Below are 5,668 nucleotides of genomic sequence, written 5' to 3'. Positions count from 1 at the left end.
TCTCTCTCTCTCTCTCTCTCTCTCTCTCTCTCTCTCTCTCTCTCGATACAGGCTCCATACATTTGCTAATATAATGGTCAAATATTATTGATGCAACAATATACTGTACACTGATACTGATATACAAAACCAAAAAGAACCACATTCCAAGACGATGATATTGAGGACTTCACAGCAAATGCTCAGCAGTATTGTAACCAAAATTGAATAGGAAAAAAAAAACATATACCTTTACCCAGCCATTGATGATGTCAATATTGAGGGAAAGCTAAATATGAATTAATAGACATTTTCCTGCATAATAAAGCAAATGCAAATATCAGGCAAACCAAACATCCAACAACTGAGACGGTAAAAAGAGAAGATAATAATGAAAGGAAAGAAGAATCTGACAAAGTAAAACTGAAGAGCATATCCTTAAAAAACTTCAGATTCATTGCAAGAGAGAACTAAATTGACAAAAAAATGTAGTGTTATGTTGCATTCATATTCACAACAAAATTAGTGTTCACTGATTACAACAAACGTAGTCCATCAATGTTCGCTATTGTGTAACAGCCTATTTATTATATAAGCATCAGTGTTCCAGTCAGGTACTTTCGTTGCGTTTCAGCTAATTCGTCAAGAATGAAAACATAAGTTACATAACAAAAAGCCTGTCATATTTTAGAAAATACTATAGTAGTTATTATACAGGGTAAGCAAACTCAATGATACAAATACCGGCAGCATTTGGTTATTTTCTTGGGAAAGCAGACTTAATGATACAAATACCGGCATCATTCGTTATGGTCTTCCTCTTCCATTGCAGCAGTTTTTGGTTCAGAAATATCATCTTGCCATCCATAACCTGTGTGTAGATTGTGTCAAAATGCCTCTTTCATATTTCTGTTTCCTCCTCTTCCCTCAATTCAAGTTGATGCAACTGAATTTTATTGTGTTTCAAGTTGAAGCCTAGCTAGAAGGTATTCCTGCAAATAAGTAATGTCAATGGTGTTATTGGTACTGCGAGAATGCCTCAATATGTAAGGCCAACTACCATGACCTATTCATAAGGAAGAAATTGCATGTCAATTATAATGTCAATGGTGTCATGTTTTTGGACTTCCTTTATTAATAACTTGCATGACATAAACATCATCGTCTATTAAGCTTATTCTCAGACAAAGTTCAAATTCATTGCAACAGTACATATATACGTACATAGAATTTGATACATGAACATGAACATGAACATATCATTCTAACAAAACAAACAAAAAGGAAGAAGATCAGCATGTCTAAACCGAATACAATCAACACATGATTGATGATTCTGGTATATGATTTAGTAATTTCTTTTCTTCTTCATTCCCTTTTCCTATTTTCCCTTTCTTTTTCTTTAGATGTGTTTACAGCAGTATTCAATTGTGAAAAACCTAAACTGTGGCGACAGTCATTGACCTGAAGTCCATCTGCTATAAACTTTATCTTTTTGTATAGAAGGCTGACAGCATACTCCCAATAGATTGCACTGGTTTCCAGTCTAGATGAAACTTTTGTTTCCCACAAACCACTTCCAAAACTCCCTTCTTTACTTCTTTTCTTTTCTTTTCCATTTGCTATAAACATTTGTATTTGATATGAAAAAGCTCTGTGCTACTATTAGTGAACAATGAAACATATATGCCAGGTTTTCTCTAAAAACTAAAAAACTTTCTTCTCAGATATCTATAATATCAGTTGCAATGCAAACCGTTAACTCCAAAATATCAAACCTAACACAAACAACATCTATCCAAAATATCATACCTGACACAAACAACACAGATAGATGTGAGATTCGGATTCTCATAATGAAAAATAGCCTTCACCCACACCAATAACTGGCAGAGACCGCAGAATCCACATTTTCAAAACTTATGGTTTTCTGAGGGAAAAAAGAAGAAGGAACAATTAGACCAATAGAAATCAATAGAGCAGAAGAGCAATTCAACTTGATGAAATAATATGATTATAGTGATGTGTAACGGAACTTTAATATCTAAGCCTGACTATGTTAGTCAAGTTCCAGACTTTATGGGTCAAAAAGTATGAACATATATCTAAGCCTGACTATGTTAGTCAAGTTCCAGACTTTAAGGATCAAAACATATGAACATATGGCTTTGTAGCATGTAATCAGAGCTCTATGTCATAAAGTTAAATTTATCATGGGACGTTTGAGCTTGAAACAATTCCCACAACAAAACAAAGGAGAAGAAAAATATCTACACACCCAAAAAAAATCAACAATCTCCAACCTAGTTTTATGTATAATAACATTAAGCATATTAATCACACCAAATCAAAGCACAAAAATGACTCATATTTGCAGTTACGACAAATGAATTGTAAGAGCCCAGAGGCGACTAACCTGAGTAGAGGTTCCAGTAACATGCATTTGCATTGATCAATATTTTGGAACCTTTATCCTCAAAATCAGCCCAGATAAACTGAGTAAGCAACATAATTCAATCAATTAACATAAGCGTTGACAGAATTCACTCAAAACAAACCAACATACTCGGAGAAATGAGAAAAAAAAAATTGGAAATAAAACCAAATATAGTAATATACACGAAACCCAAAAAAAGAAAATAGAAAATCGAGAGCAGAACATAGAAAGGCATAATAATTGAAAAGAGAGGAATAGTCAGACCTTCAAAACGAACAAAATGGAAATCGTCTAAAGCTAATCGGCAGCAAACCCTACGATTGAAAGCTCAGAAACAACAAAAACAGGAAGCTGAAAACCCAAACTTCCCTTTCAAATAGAAAGACGAAGATGACAATACAAATGGGTTTTGAAGACGTACCGAAACCGAGGAGGAAACGATTCAAGATTAGCAGAAACGTTGGAAGAGTAATGAAGATGTACAGAGAGCTTGAATCCAGGATGCGAGGCTTGGGCAAATAAGCAACGCCCTAAAAGAAACCTAATCTCTGTCTCTGTGAGGATGACACGCGATGACCAAAAATGAGGGGGGCGCTCAAGAGATCAACGGGTGGAATGCGGCGACTTTGAAAAACCTATATGATGGATTGTTTGATCTCATCTGAATTCGTATAGGAAGCGGTGCAAGAGCGAGAGGAAATAAGCGGGGAAGAACGTGAAACTTCAGAGAGGAAGAAAAGAAAAGATAGGCAGAATGGCATAGTCGTAAATAAATATATAAGAACTAATGGCAAGACCGTGAATAAACGGTTCGTAGAGTGATAGAAGCTGTACGCGTTTTAGTATAGAGTAAATATGATTCTGAAACATACCCAGAACAACAACGTACTTTCATGAAAGACTAGCAATTACTATCAAGATAAAACTTGCTACATCCTTTTTACAGATGAAGATCACCCGCTATTTGATGAAATTAGAATGTGATGCACAGATAATCAGCATGTAACCAAATATGATCTTGTAGTAGTAGGGAGTAGTTCACATGTTCAATATGTGCATATTAGCATCCTAGCTTTCAGCTTGCTGTTGGGATCATGAAGCCTTTCCACATCACAATACTTCTGTCACTCTTTGCTGTTCAATGAGGACTAGTAATACTGCTGAAAACCATGTGGAAGCTTTGAAGTGAGGATCAATAAGCTAGGTTACTAATTCCAGGTGGTTTTGTGATGTAGTACTATCCATACCTACTTGGATGAAACTTCTTGTTTAGGTTCAAAAATAATTACACATTTTATGTTCTTTGCAAGAGTGCCAATGACCAAGGTAAACTCTTTTTCATAAAACCTCTTCAACTACTTTACATCCTTGAAGAACAGCAAACAGTCTGGGGATTACTCTAAAATGGCTTCTGCAAGCAGGCGTGACTACAAAGGTGTAACTTTTTCAGTGAGGACTCCCAGCTTCTTCAAGGTTATTCTTGATAAGGCTCTTCAAAATGGGAGACTAGCGAGTTGCAAATCCTTTGCTTCAGCTTTCTCATTATCCTTTTCAGCCATGTATATTCCAAATTTTTTTGCTTAATCGTCTCTCATATACTTTGACCTTCACATTTGAAACCTTATGAGTTCTTTTCATTATGATCTTGATTTTTGTACTTCTTATCTATTTTCGTTTCTGTTTAGGTGGTTTTCTGTTAGATCTTTGCTAATAAAATCAGTGGTAACTCAAACCCAAATAAAAAGTATTTAGCACATTGATGCTTTGACTTACACATTTGTTGAAGTGCTAAAAAATTGAGTTTCTGGTCCAAAATGAAAGAAGTTCCTCAGTAGCTATTTGTTTGTTCAAGTTGTTGCTATCGTCTTGATCTTTTTGTCTACTGTGTTATTTATGAAACTGATGCTGTAAGATTGTTGTGTGGGTTGGGGTCTATGGTTATTGTTAAAAGTTGGGATTCATTTGCCTTACCCAGTTACCCTGAAAAATGATAAAGTAGTTTGAGGTTCACATCCAAAACCAATTGGTAATGGGTGAAGTGACCCAAAGTTTTATAAACCCACAGACAAAGTCTCATATTCCCGATGTGAGATTGATATCTCAACACGCCCCCACACGTGTGGTGAATTTTCAAGCCTAACACGTGGATAACATTTGGGTGACGTGGAGTTTGTGTGGTCATTGGACTTCACACGTGTACAGAGGTAACCTGCTCTGATACCATGATGAAGTAGTTTGGGGTTTGTTTCTGCATAATCCCGGAGGACCATGTAGAATCACGGTGGAACACGAATAAGAGACAATCATGGGCAAGAGGCAAAGACGTATAGTGGTTCACCATGTCATCGGAGGGCATGGCTACGTCCACTTTACAATCTACTATCATGGCCAAAAGGCCTTTTGGATCGGGAGAGAGAGATTGAGATCCAGTCCACTAGCTAGAGAGAGCTTTCTACATATGGGAAACCTTCCTTTTATAACCAATAAAGGTTCCCTCATTTTACTACTTTCCAATGTGGGACTAACTACTACACATATATCTTATTATTGGGTCCTCTTGTGGAGCATGGAGAAGCACATTCCCGACGTGGCACGGATGATATTTCACCATGGCGAGGTAGCTCGAATGTCGGTCTACAACTAAGGAAGGTTCCCTCCTTTTACTACTTTCCAATGTGGGACTAACTACTACACATATATCTTATTATTGGGTCCTCTTGTTTAGCATGGAGAAGCACATTCCCGACGTGGCACAGATGATATTTCACCATGGCGAGGTAGCTCGGATGTCGGTCTACAAGTTTCATGACTAGTCTATGGGCGGGGAAGGTAGTTTATCAACTACCGACTACAGGGTTTAAATCCAAACCAATTAGCAATGAGTGGAGTGGCCCAAACATTTATAAACCCATAGACAAAGTTTCATATTCCAGATGTGAGATTGATATCTCAACAAAAACATGTACAATGTAGCCCAAACAAAAACTATATATAAAAACTATAGAGAAAATTACATAGTAGCATATGACCAAATTTAAAAACACAAAAAACCCACTTCTTATATTTCTTGTACAGATTAGGACAAGAGTGCAAGCCCAAAATGAAGTTGTAACAGGCCTGACCCGAGTTTTTGTGGTAAAAGACCAAAATGCTCAAATTTTTCAAAACAATTACGCTTCATGCCATTCTCTTCTTCATACAACCCCCCGATTTGGTTCTTTACCTCTACAAAATTTATCCTCTCTCTCTCTC

General features: G+C 36.6%; 1 non-coding gene across 1 annotated transcript; it reads right to left on the bottom strand.

The window, feature by feature from the left end:
• Nucleotides 1–818: 818 nt before the first annotated feature.
• LOC101297693 lies at nucleotides 819–2,999 on the bottom strand. Its single transcript, XR_184040.1, has 4 exons — nucleotides 2,838–2,999; nucleotides 2,396–2,474; nucleotides 1,792–1,909; nucleotides 819–971 (listed from the first exon to the last, which is right to left on the bottom strand). It is a non-coding gene; the product is annotated as an uncharacterized LOC101297693 (transcript).
• Nucleotides 3,000–5,668: the final 2,669 nt, after the last annotated feature.

The sequence above is a fragment of the Fragaria vesca genome, linkage group LG2, assembly GCF_000184155.1.
Source record: "Fragaria vesca subsp. vesca linkage group LG2, FraVesHawaii_1.0, whole genome shotgun sequence".
NCBI lineage: Eukaryota > Viridiplantae > Streptophyta > Magnoliopsida > Rosales > Rosaceae > Fragaria > Fragaria vesca.
Note: the sequence above shows the minus strand (reverse complement) of the source record. Positions and strands in the feature narration are given on the sequence as shown.